We start from the raw sequence: 14,423 nt of genomic DNA, 5'->3' as shown, positions 1-14,423 counted from the left end.
CTTTGGACCTGAATCATGTGGAAGGATTTTTCAATCTAGTTGAGAAATGTATGTTGACAATTGTAGACTTCCGGTTATATGTTTCTCCAGAATCTATATATCAATATAGAGTTGATGGAAATATCGTTACCCATGGTCACTGTTCATGATTTCCAATGCAGTTGAGTCGGGTGTCCCGATGTCCCGGTCATTGTGTGCACTATGACCTGGGTTGGTGGAGGTTGCCCATCCACTGGGTGTATACTACCCATTAGGTGTCTGCCAACATGAATTTGACTTGCATTTACTGATTCAGAGGCCTCGGTATCCTTGCTTGCGAGAAGCCGAATCCTGATGTACTATTGCCATACTTCTCCACCTGTTGCTGTGAACGGGGAGTTGAGTGGTTTTTGTTGGTATCTCCACTCTTTCAGGCATATTTTTGCAGGATTGTAGGATTATGCGACACCTTTATTTTCAGTAAATGAATCTGGCAGGTTATTTGCAATGTGTTGCAAATCTTCTGAATGCATGGTTCAGATCTTTGAGTACGTGGACTTGAGGCAGAAATGTGCTGGGCATTCCACTAATTTCCTGGCATTCTGTATGGTACTTGAAAAATCCCCCTAATGCCTGGAAATGTTCCTCATTGAATCAACATACTGACCTTGAATAACTACCCATGTGAGGGGCTTGAGGTATTGACGGTTATACAGTTATTCCTCACATAGATCCCAAATATATGTTGAGGGGCCAATGATGTATGTCGGGGTGGTGATATCGGTATGCAACCGAATTACCGCAGATGGGAAATACTTGGTAGATTTCCACGTATCAAAGATAGAGGTGAATAACATTATGCAGTTTGGTCATGAGCGTGGAAAACTGCATGACTCCAACGTAAAGTTGGTAGGTTGCAATTATGATGTTAAGATCATGGAATGAGCTTAATTCGTTGGATAAAGGATTCCACTAAACCAGATTGAGTCTAGACATATAGGACAAAGTGCTAAACTTCAATCCTAGGGCCATAGTGAAGGAATGCAAGGAGAATTCTATGTCACATCCCTAGTTCGCGTATGCACTAGGCTAGCCCTTCATGCGTGCATCATGTTTAAATTTCTCAGAAACTTGAAATGGGGGATGATAAACCCTAGCAGCAAATGAAATTCAACTAGGTTCAAACTTAAATCTTTTCAATGATCCCAAAATGCCCTTTAGAAATGTTCATCATTTTTGAATTGGTCCAGCACCTCTGACAAAAATGATGCACATATTTCTAGGCCATTCTAGATCTTTGAATTAATTCATATTGTATTTAAATTGGGGCATTTAAATACAATAAATATTTTTAAATGCTCCAACCAATTTTGGAATTAGTTGAGGGACTGTGGAATAATTCATGTAGTGCCCACAACTATTCCAGAATTTTCAGAAGTAATTTGGTTTGAAAACCAAATTTAAACAAAGTTGGATAAATAGAAAATAGAACAAAAATAGAAATAAGACAGAGAGAAAGAGCAAAGCTTACCCGGACCCCCTACCCGACTGGGCCGGCCCACCTGGCCCGTACCAGTCATCACCTACCTCTGCCAGTAGGCAGAGGAGGGAGACAGCGCACGCGCGCCCATGCGCCACCTCCTGCTTCGCGCTGGTGAGCTCTCCCTTCCCCCCTCGCGCCACGGAGACGCCCTGAGACCTCTCTCCCCTCCCCCTCACTCGCTGCTCTCTCTCCCCTCCTCTGTTTCTATCGCGCACAGCCACCCGAACGCGCCGTCGCCGCCGCTCGTCGTTGCCGCGACCACCAGCCCTCCCTCGCTTCCCCGACTGGTCCACGAGCTCCGCGACGTCGTCCTCGACCCCCCTCACCGAGCCACGCCCCGCCGGAAGCCCTGCAGCGTCGTCCTTGAGCTCGTCTTCAACCTCCGGCCGCCGGCAACCTCACCTTCGATTCGCCGCCGTCCGTGCTTCCCCGGCCTCCCTGAGCTTCTTTTCAGCACCCCTGTGAGCTCCTGATCCTCCCCCTATGCTCTCCCCTCCGTTCCCATTCTCTATCCGCCATCCCCGTGCACCCGAGCTCCGGCCGCCGCCATGGCCGGCGAGCCTTGCGCTTGCGAGCTCCTCCGCTCAAACCCGCCTCAAGGTTGTGCTCCTGGAGCTCCCAGGAATCCAGAGAACCCCTTTGGCTAGCCGCTAGCACTCCGTAGCCTCGTCCCGCTCGACGTCCGAACACCGGCCGCCGCGCTTGTCATCACCGGCGACGATTCCGGCCACCCCAGGCCCAACCACCGTCACCACTAGATGCGGACGAGCGTCCGCATCACGTAGATGACCTCCGCTGGCCATTTGGTCGCGGGAGGAGGAATCCCGCACCTCGCCGCCGCATCTGGCCTCGCCGGCGTCGAGTCGCCGGTGGATTAGCCCCGGTTGACCAGGGATTTGACCCCCCGAGGGTCACTGACGTGTGGGCCATGCCCCTGTTTAGTTTAGGTGTTAGCTTAGTTAGCGCAAATTAACTTAGTTAAATGGTTGACTCACTGACATGTGGGCCCAGGCCCTAATTAACCTAGATTAGTGCTAACGTAACACTAACTAGCTCTGTTAGTTAGTTGTTACACTGACATTTGGGTCCCAGCCGTCAGCTTTGACCTGGGCTGGCGCCTTTGACCTGCTGACGTCACCACGACGTCATGCTGACACAGTTAACCTTTTTCTGGATTTATTCTTATATAGGAAATTCCAGAAAATCCTATAAACTTCTAAAAATCATAGAAAATAATCTATAGCCCAGAATGAAAAGATTTATATATGAAAAATGATCAGAAAAATCCAATCTATCCATCTGTACTGGTTTCATGCATGTTAGAGCAACTTAACCTTGCTGTTTAGGTCAAACATGTTAATGCACATATATGAACCCATAACTTGAGTTTGTATTTGAATCTTTTGTTCAAATAAGCTCAGACCCATCTGGTTGTAGTTGCATTAGCCCAACACACTCATATTTCCATGTCATGATCATGCATCATATTGTGCATTGCATTGATTGTGTTTCCTCTCTGTTGCCGGTATTTGTTCCCCCTCAGTAGACGTTGATCCGGCGATGAGATCGATGACACTGATGAAGAGCTATACTATCTTCAGAAGTGCCAGGCAAGCAAAACCCCCTTGTTCATTCCGATACAATCCCACTCTCTCGCTCCTGCTCTCTTTTACTACATTAGGACAACACCGATTCAACTGTTACATGCTGCGGTAGCTGAACCCCTTTCCTCTGCATGACCTGTCATTGCCACAGTAAATAGATGAAACCCACTAGCATGAGTAGGAATTGTTTGAGCCCTGATGTGCCTACTCATTCATGCCTGTTTGTCATGCCTGCTATTGCTTAGAGTTGAGTCAGGTCTGATTCATCGGGGATGAATTGGAATGTGGTGAACAAGTCCTACTGTTGAGAGCTAAGTGTGTGAACACGATTTGGTAAAGGTAGCGGTGAGAGGCCATGTAGGAGTACATGGTGGGTTGTCTCATTGCAGCCGTCCTCAGGAACTGATTTCTGTGTTTGTGATCCATGAACAGTTACTACCACACATTGGAATGCTTAAGTGCCCCTCTCGACTTATTAATCAACTTGATCTCTGTCCAGGAGTTGCAACTAGTTTCTGGTGTTTGTAGGTAGTGTTAGTAGTCTACCAAGTGGCACCCGGTACAGGTGGGCTTGGGACAGACTAGGCACCGTGGCCGGGTATGCCAAGCGTCGCCCGTTTGGTGGGCTTGGAACCCTGTACACATCGTTTGGGGCCGTGAGCGACACCCCGGCCGGATCTCCTTGCGGATGGAACCCGAATAGGCGATAAACCTGGACGATAGACTTGTGTGGTTAGTCAGGTCGTGGCCGACTCCCTCGCCAGGCTTCCGCTTGAAGATTGCCGAGATACATGACGTGTACATGGTGGTAAGTGGCGAGAGCGTGTGTGAAGAAGTACACCCCTGCAGGGTTAACGTCATCTATTCGAATAGCCGTGTCCGCGGAAAAGGACTTCTGGGTTGCCTGTACAGTTCATAGACAAGTGAAAGTGGACACTCTAAAATGCGCAAGATAAGCGTGAGTGCTATGGATGGCATCTCGTAGGTAGACGGGAGCGGATCCATAGTGGTGTATTGAATGGTGAATATGTGGACTCGTGTGCGCCACCTCAAAAGAGTTACTTGTAGTCGTAGTTTAGGATAGCCACCGAGTCAAAGCTGGCTTGCTGCAGTTAAACTCCACCACCCTCTTTGTTGATACCGATGCATATGTAGCTAGTTCTGATGTAAGTCTTGCTGGGTACATTTGTACTCACGTTTGCCTATTTTATGTTTTGCAGAGAGACGTCAGTCTCGCTAGTAGTTCCGTGTGGACTTCGACGTTTAGCTTGATACCTCAGCTACGATCTTGTGCCCTCGGCAGGATCTGGTAGATAGTCAGGCTTCTCAGCCTTTTTCATTTGTAGATGTCTGTACTCAGACATGTTAAGCTTCCGCATGTGCTTTGACTTGTATGCTCTGAATGTTGGGTCATGAGACCCATGTTTGTAATATCTCGCTCCTCGGAGCCTAATGAATAAATACTTTGAGTCGTAGAGTTTTGTTGTGATGCCATGTTGTATTTACACATATCGAGCATATTGTGTGCATGATTGAAATGCTTGGTATGTGTGGGATCCGACAACCTAGTTGTTTATCCTTGGTAGCCTCTCTTATGGGGAAATGTAGTCTTGTGCTTCCATGAGCCATAGTAGTCCGCTACAGCCCAGTTCACCGGAGTCCTACTAGCCCAGCACTACTGCTCCAGAACACTTGACTGGCCGGCATGTGATTCACTTTGTTCCTGTGTCTATCCCTTCGGGGAAATGTCACGCGGTGACATCCGAAGTCCTGCCTAGCCTGCTACAGCCCGGTTCACCGGAGTCCTGTTAGCCCAGTGCTACAGCCCGGATTCGCACGCTGCTGACCGACATGCTTGATGTTGATTCATGTATGCATGTCCCCGTAAGTTAGTGCCACTTTGGGTTCACGACTAGTCATGTCGGCCCGGGTTCTCTGTCATATGGATGCTAGCGACACTATCATATACGTGAGCCAAAAGACGCAAACGGTCCCGGGCCATGGTAAGGCGACACCCGTGGGAATAACGTGCGTGAGGCCGCAAAGTGTTATGAGGTGTTACCGGCTAGATCGATGTGACTTGGAATCGGGGTCCTGACAGCTTTGGTATCAGAGCCTGACTGCCTGTAGGATTACCAAGCCAAACTGGTCGAAGTTGAGTCTAGAAATGCTTTAGTTATATGTAGGGGAATTGATTGTGGGATGGAACGTAAGGCTCTTTTTGCTCCTTTACCTTATGCCCTTCTGATCTGAGTCATCCTCTTCCTTCCTACGGGGATTAAGAAATAGGCCTTCTCATCTATCTATCAGGATGACGAGTTACTATGATAGAGACTTATAGGATTGATGGATTTAAGCCCCAGTTCAGTTTGTACTACTTCCGTGTGTTCATAGTTGGTCGAAATCTTGATATTGTGCTTTTGAGTGGTTATGCCACTATTTTGCAGGATGTCTCAAATCTTTTTGAGCATTTACAGTCGTTATGCTGTCCGAGTCATCCCAGGTTTCTAAAGAATCTTATCCATTTGCAAATCCTTCCTCCCAGTTTCCGATGCCCTTTTGGGCCAGATTAAGCGCACTAAACGGTCTGTTGAGGTACTCCATTGCCTCGACATATATGTTGGAGCTATTATTATGACCCTAGGTGTCATAGAGGACCACCCAGTAATCTAGCAATGCTTTGTATCCCAAGTGTGATGATTCTGGCCATTATTCTCGAAAGCATCCCGTGATGCCATTTAGTTGGTAGGCATTCTATTCTGGGTTCTTGAACCCGAGATTCACTCTACTCATTCATGTTGGTAGTGTTTGCTAGTTCCTTTAGGATATTAGTAACCTTTGCGATAGTCCTCGAGGTTCGTGGTATATCCTTCTTCCAAATACCATGAACTGCTTATGGCAGAAGTTCTTGAACCAAAATATCACAATAAGAGTGCTCTTGATGAGTCCTCCATTCTGCATTGTGAATCTGCCAGTCCTACCTTTCTGCATAGGTTACCCGGAAGGAATGTTGAGCTTTGCTCGACATACTAATCTATGCATCCACAACTCAGAAATATATATGTCCCTTTGAGTTGTCCCTCTTTAGTTGTATTCCGACCTTCATCTATCAATTGATAGCCAAGAGTATGTGTGCGATCGTGTTCATCGATGCCTATTATTCTTGTGGTCCGTCAAGCCATTCTATTCCAGAATGACTAGGAGAAACAAACTCCAGTACCTCATCCATTTCTTGGACTGGTCAAAGTAGTTGTACTCTGCAGATCAAAATGCTAATCCAGCTTTTGTTCTGCTCTACCTTGGAGTGTTGCCCTCTTTATGTCAGGAATCTCATGAGGATTGCACCAACCCTTATGAATTCTTGTTGCAGTGATACTTCTGGCCATCATTATTCATTCCTCGGTCTCCGTGTTATTGTAGCCAGAACACTGACAAGTGAATCGTGGTGTGTGAAATCTATACTCCTAGCAACCCCGTTGCTTGGTAGTTAATGGACAATACTCTCATTCTTAGCGTGCTGGTTATTGAATTATCATTCTAAGACTGATCGTGCTACCTAGTCCATTTTTCCTGGTGCACCCTTTGATCAAGAGTTAGGATTGTATCAATCCATTTCTTGTTTGGTCACATCGTCTTGCCCTGAAAAGCAAGATTGTTCTCGAGCTTAGTAACATATCGGTGGTTCATGATTTTCCGAATATCTTCTCGGAGGTATCACCAGGTTGTCACCTGACCGCTATGTTGAGTTCTTGATCAAGTTGGTTTCTTGTAGCCACCCCTTTTCTCCAAGAATCTGTGTTGGATACCCCTGAGCTAGTTGGTTAAGCTAAACAATAACTTGGAGAGTTGGAAGATAAAAGTTTTATCTGACTTAGTTCATTCCAAAGGGATATCCTTGGGTGTGTGTTGAAGAAAGATGATATCTTCATCGATTTATCCCCGTGATCAGTTGTTGGATCTATTGTCTTGTCCAATCTTTGATTTGAGTATGGGCTATCGTCAAGTCAAATAAGAACCAACGATGTTTGTAATGTTGTCTTACTCGTGGTTGATCCCTCGAGCATACACCATTACATCTTTTGGTCTGACCAATGCTATCACCGTGTTCACATGATGGTGGAAGTCCAGTGATATGGAAATTCCGATGAGTTGCTGTTGAGCCCATCAGCAGCATTTTGTCTCCCCCATGATTCATGTTGAACATTAAAGCTAGCATTGGAAACTTTGTAAGCATTGCCTTCATGTTCTGCTCATGAGGTATACGTTTGGATGGAAGGAGTGACTTCCTCTAATTCACGTGCATTTGATGTAAGTTGCCGCCGTGAATTTGAGAAAGTTTGTTTTGCTTCCCCTGGGATCATCGCAAGTCGGTCACGCATGTGCGAAGTATTCTGTGGTTTGACAGATTAGCTACCTTCATCCCATACGTATCCCTAGCACACCAAGCCACTGATTGATTTGTTCAAGGAGAAGAAGTTCCTTCTTAGGATCCGGACTTATGCAAGGGCTTTGATATCCTCGATGATGGTTCCCAACCAGAACTCGGTAGTGTTTTATTGTAAGACTACTCTGTGGCCATGCTTATCTAGGACAATGTGTTCACATGTTTGTAGCAGAACCCGCTCATGTTTTGGAGCTTGCTACCAAGTTCATTTCCCGAGAATCTCGCAACGCCATCCCGTCGGTTTGTGTTGCAAACTTCCTTTTCCGGACATGCTGTCTGAAATATCCTGTTACCAGCCAGATCTGAATCTCAGGCAGATATGATGGTTGGAACGCCTCCCGAGAACTATAATATTGGTCTCTGTAACCCGGTAAGTGGATGTCGTGGCCAACACACCCAGCCGGAAGACCTATTATTGTAGTATCCTGATTGATAAAGTTGGCCACCTCCCTATAAGGATTCTGTAGGATTTACTTCCGTAGTTATTCCTTATGGATTCTTGCGCCCCCCGAAGTACGACCTTCTACTTGATGTTCAAGATATCAAACCATATCGAATGGGTTATGCTAGTACATCAAGGAGAACATTAGAAGCGGAGTGCTAAATGTCTCTCGGTCGATCATCTAGATTTCGTTCCCTTGGCCTCGCTAAGGTGAAATCTGAGAAAGTGTTGTCTTCCTTTACATCTGCATTGTCCATCACTATTCATCATGGTAGTATGATGTGTTGCCAGGATCCCCGACACGGATGTTGGTAAGACCTTGATGAGTATGGAAATGCTCAAGTTCTTGAGAGCACGCGCAAGCAAAATCATCCCTTGCGTTGTCTTCAAAAAGGTAGTCCACATCATCCATTCTAGCCCGAGTGTGTCGCTCTCCCGAACTCCGTCAAACGATCGTTTGTAAATTGCCTCAGGCTGATGAGAAGAGTTCCAATGATCTATGTATCAAAAGTAATTCCTTTTTGTCACTTGAGGGAATAATTCTACGAGTCACCTTCCCTGAGGTGCCCCGTTATGGAATCATGGCAATTTTTCCTCGCTACTTTGAAACCCTCGTCAAATTGTTTCTTTCGTCCCTCCTGATGCATGTTTTGCCTCTCAGCTCCAGAGATGTTTCTATGTCTCATTCTGTGAGTTGATCTTGTGATCATTAAGATGATCCTAAGTTGCTCGAACCTCAGGAAGATCGATTCTTCGAAAATTCTCCCCTTCTACTCGTTGTCATGTTGGATGTAGTTCTCAAAGCAAGACGTCGAGATCAAGGTGATGCAATAAATCAACATCCTCGAGAAACACATCTGGATCGTGAAGTTTGTGTTAGCTTGTGTCCCTCTGTCTTCTTACCTCACGACTTGAATCTCGGGACGAGATTCTTGTTTAGTAGGGGTGAGTTGTCACATCCCTAGTTCTTGTATGCACTAGGCTAGCCCTTCATGCGTGCATCATGTTTAAATTTCTAAGAAACTTGAAATGGGGGATGATAAACCCTAGCAGCAGATGAAATTCAACTAGGTTCAAACTTAAATCTTTTCAATGATCCCAAAATGCCCTTTAGAAATGTTCATCATTTTTGAATTGGTCCAGCACCTCTGACAAAAATGATGCACATATTTCTAGGCCATTCTAGATCTTTGAATTAATTCATATTGTATTTAAATTGGGGCATTTAAATACTATAAATATTTTTAAATGCTCCAACAAATTTTGGAATTAGTTGAGGGCCTGTGGAATAATTCATTTAGTGCGCATAACTATTTCCAGAATTTTCAGAAGTAATTTGGTTTGAAAAACCAAATTTAAACAAAGTTGGATAAATAGAAAACAGAACAAAAATAGAAATAAGACAGAGAGAAAGAGCAAAGCTTACCCGGACCCCTACCTGACTGGGCCAGCCCACCTGGCCCGTGCCAGTCATCACCTACCTCTGCCAGTAGGCAGAGGAGGGAGACAGCGCACGCGCGCCCGTGCGACACCTCCTGCTTCGCGCCGGGGAGCTCTCCCTTCCCCCCTCGCGCCACGGAGACGCCCTGAGACCTCTCTCCCCTACCCCTCACTCGCTGCTCTCTCTCCCTTCCTCTGTTTCTATCACGCACAGCCACCCGAACGCGCCGTCGCCGCCGCTCGTCGTTGCCGCGTCCACCAGCCCTCCCTCGCTTCCCCGACTGGTCCACGAGCTCCGCGACGTCGTCCTCGACCCCCCTCCCCGAGCCACACCCCGCCGGAAGCCCTGCAGCGTCGTCCTCGAGCTCGTCTTCAACCTCCGGCCGCCGGCAACCTCACCTTCGATTCACCGCCCTCGGTGCTTCCCCGGCCTCCCTGAGCTTCTTTTCAGCACCCCTATGAGCTCCTGATCCTCCCCCTATGCTCTCCCCTCCGTTCCCATTCTCTATCCGCCATCCCCGTGCACCCGAGCTCCGGCCGCCGCCATGGCCGGCGAGCCTTGCGCTCGCGAGCTCCTCCGCTCAAACCCGCCGCACGGTTGTGCTCCTGGAGCTCCCAGGAATCCAGAGAACCCCTTTGGCTAGCCGCTAGCACTCCGTAGCCTCGTCCCGCTCGACGTCCGAACACCGGCCGCCGCGCTTGTCATCACCGGCGACGATTCCGGCCACCCCAGGCCCAACCACCGTCACCACTAGATGCGGACAAGCGTCCGCATCACGTAGATGCCCTCCTCCGGCATTTGGTCGCCGGAGGAGGAATCCCGCACCTCGCCGCCGCGTCTGGCCTCGCCGGCGTCGAGTCGCCGGTGGATTAGCCCCGGTTGACCAGGGATTTGACCCCCCGAGGGTCACTGACGTGTGGGCCATGCCCCTGTTTAGTTTAGGTGTTAGCTTAGTTAGCGCAAATTAACTTAGTTAATTGGTTGACTCACTGACATGTGGGCCCAGGCCCTAATTAACCTAGATTAGTGCTAACGTAACACTAACTAGCTCTGTTAGTTAGTTGTTACACTGACATGTGGGTCCCAGCCGTCAAGTTTGACCTGGGCTGGCGCCTTTGACCTGCTGACGTCACCACGACGTCATGCTGACGCAGTTAACCTTTTTCTGGATTTATTCTTATATAGGAAATTCCAGAAAATCCTATAAACTTCTAAAAATCATAGAATATAATCTATAGCCCAGAATGAAAAGATTTATATATAAAAAATGATCAAAAAATCCAATCTATCCATCTGTACTGGTTTCATGCATGTTAGAGCAACTTAACCTTGCTGTTTAGGTCAAACATGTTAATGCACATATATGAACCCATAACTTGAGTTTGTATTTGAATCTTTTGTTCAAATAAGCTCAGACCCATCTGGTTGTAGTTGCATTAGCCCAACACACTCATATTTCCATGTCATGATCATGCATCATATTGTGCATTGCATTGATTGTGTTTCCTCTCTGTTGCCGGTATTTGTTCCCCCTCAGTAGACGTTGATCCGGCGATGAGATCGATGACACTGATGAAGAGCTATACTATCTTCAGAAGTGCCAGGCAAGCAAAACCCCCTTGTTCATTCCGATACAATCCCACTCTCTCGCTCCTGCTCTCTTTTACTGCATTAGGACAACACCGATTCAACTGTTACATGCTACGGTAGCTGAACCCCTTTGATCTGCATGACCTGTCATTGCCACAGTAAATAGATGAAACCCACTAGCATGAGTAGGAGTTGTTTGAGCCCTGATGTGCCTACTCATTCATGCCTGTTTGTCATGCCTGCTATTGCTTAGAGTTGAGTCAGGTCTGATTCATCGGGGATGAATTGGAATGTGGTGAACAAGTCCTATTGTTGAGAGCTAAGTGTGTGAACATGATTTGGTAAAGGTAGCGGTGAGAGGCCATGTAGGAGTACATGGTGGGTTGTCTCATTGTAGCCGTCCTCAGGAACTGAGTTCTGTGTTTGTGATCCATGAACAGTTACTACCACACATTGGAATGCTTAAGTGCCCCTCTCGACTTATTAATCAACTTGATCTCTGTCCAGGAGTTGCAACTAGTTTCTGGTGTTTGTAGGTAGTGTTAGTAGTCTACCAAGTGGCACCCGGTACAGGTGGGCTTGGGACAGACTAGGCACCATGGCCGGGTATGCCAAGCGTCGCCCGTTTGGTGGGCTTGGAACCCTGTACACATCGTTTGGGGCCGTGAGCGACACCCCGGACGGATCTCCTTGCGGATGGAACCCGAATAGGCGATAAACCTGGACGAGAGACTTGTGTGGTTAGTCAGGCCGTGGCCGACTCCCTCGCCAGGCTTTCGCTTGAAGGTTGCCGAGATACACGACGTGTACATGGTGGTAAGCGGCGAGAGCGCGTGTGAAGAAGCACACCCCTACAGGGTTAACATCATCTATTCGAATAGCCGTGTCCGCGGAAAAGGACTTCTGGGTTGCCCATACAGTTCATAGACAAGTGAAAGTGGATACTCTAAAATGCGCAAGGTAAGCGTGAGTGATATGGATGGCATCTCGTAGGTAGACGGGAGCGGATCCATAGTGGTGTATTGAATGGTGAATATGTGGACTCGTGTGCGCCACCTCAAAAGAGTTACTTGTAGTCGTAGTTTAGGATAGCCACCGAGTCAAAGCTGGCTTGCTGCAGTTAAACTCCACCACCCCCTTTGTTGATACCGATGCATATGTAGCTAGTTCTGATGTAAGTCTTGCTGGGTACATTTGTACTCACGTTTGCCTATTTTATGTTTTGCAGAGAGACGTCAGTCTCGCTAGTAGTTCCGTGTGGACTTCGACGTTTAGCTTGATACCTCAGCTACGATCTTGTGCCATCGGCAGGATCTGGTAGATAGTCAGGCTTCTCAGCCTTTTTCATTTGTAGATGTCTGTACTCAGACATGTTAAGCTTCCGCATGTGCTTTGACTTGTATGCTCTGAATGTTGGGTCATGAGACCCATGTTTGTAATATCTCGCTCCTCGGAGCCTAATGAATAAATACTTTGAGTCGTAGAGTTTTGTTGTGATGCCATGTTGTATTTACACATATCGAGCATATTGTGTGCATGATTGAAATGCTTGGTATGTGTGGGATCCGACAACCTAGTTGTTTATCCTTGGTAGCCTCTCTTATGGGGAAATGTAGTCTTGTGCTTCCATGAGCCATAATAGTCCGCTACAGCCCGGTTCACCGAAGTCCTGCTAGCCCAGCACTACTGCTCCGGAACACTTGACTGGCCGGCATGTGATTCACTTTGTTCCTGTGTCTGTCCCTTCGGGGAAATGTCACGCGTTGACATCCGGAGTCCTGCCTAGCCTACTACAGCCCGGTTCACCGGAGTCCTGTTAGCCCAGTGCTACAGCCCGGATTCGCACGCTGCTGACCGACATGCTCGATGTTGATTCATGTATGCCTGTCCCCGTAAGTTAGTGCCACTTTGGGTTCACGACTAGTCATGTCGGCCCGGGTTCTCTGTCATATGGATGCTAGCGACACTATCATATACGTGAGCCAAAAGATGCAAACGGTCCCGGGCCATGGTAAGGCGACACCCGTGGGAATACCGTGCGTGAGGCCGCAAAGTGTTATGAGGTGTTACCGGCTAGATCGATGTGACTTGGAATCGGGGTCCTGACATTCTACAACGTTGTCCATTCAATTTTGATTGTAATTGATGTTCAGGATAATGAGCCAATGGTTTCATGTGGACAAAGCACACTTGAGACCATCGTATAGATGTGTCTTTTAGAACCATGGAATACCTGAATAGTGTAGTCAATGGTTAGGAAGAGCCACTTACCTCGACTTGGTGTGTTCAAGGAGTTTGAGTGGTTCAGCGTAGACTTTAAGGTGCGCGAGCCTTAAAATTAGCTTCCCTGCATCACATATAGTGCACATAAAATCCAAATATTGCTAGAATTTAGCATCATAATTGTCATATAACAATGGAATTGCTGATAGTTTCTATTTCAACCCAGTGTCCCGATGACCAAGGCGAGGATGCCAAGTTTGTCATGCAAAAGACATTCTCGAAAACTATCTTGTACGCAACATGTGCTACGGGTTTTGTAGTGTGTGTAGTGCAATCATGATGATACATAGATAATGTGTTTGCCATATTTGTTGCATATGATAAAGAGAAGATATTCCTCTTTGTTGCCATCATAAGTTTCGCTATGGAAACTATTTTGACAGATATCTCTATAGTTTAGTAGGGTACGAGTTGACCCGGACACGATAAAGCATCCTTGATTCTGCTCGATTACCCATAGGGATAGTAAATATGATACACGTTGAGCCAACAATTACATTATCGCGCTTTGCGATTTTAAAATATCTCCTTTTCTCTCAACGAGAATGGAAACATTTAACTTCCCCGAGTATAGAGTTTGTGGTGCATATGTCCACAAGGCACATATTATCTTCCATCAGATTGATCCCCCTATAGATCTATATATAGACTTGAAGATTCTCAATATGAAAATCACCGTCAGATATATAGAATACATACAAATGTATTGTACCAAAGTGCTGATACAATAGATTGCGATATACAATATATGATGACAATAATACTTGTGTTCATATTAGAACATCAGAAAAGGACATAAATTATAGTGACCACTCGTGAGATCGAGAGACTAGACGAAGTTTTCAAACATGTTAGTTGAGTCATATTCAACCATCATGTTCTCCATGCCCAAAGGGTCCTGTGATAGCTGGATAGTCATGTTGTCGCTAGGTCACGGAAAAACACCACACGAGTAATTAACTTCCTTGTTGCTGTCAGTTTAGAGGTTGAAGTGAGATTCAAACCTTTGCCTTTGAGTTTCTTTGCGTCCGAGGAATTGTTGATACAGAATAACTAGATGCTGAGATCTGAATCGATATAATGCCTTATAATTTGTA

This window comes from Aegilops tauschii, chromosome 2 (assembly GCF_002575655.3).
Source record: "Aegilops tauschii subsp. strangulata cultivar AL8/78 chromosome 2, Aet v6.0, whole genome shotgun sequence".
NCBI classification, from domain to species: domain Eukaryota; kingdom Viridiplantae; phylum Streptophyta; class Magnoliopsida; order Poales; family Poaceae; genus Aegilops; species Aegilops tauschii.
The sequence above is the reverse complement of the archived record's forward strand: the minus strand, read 5'-3'. Positions refer to the sequence as shown.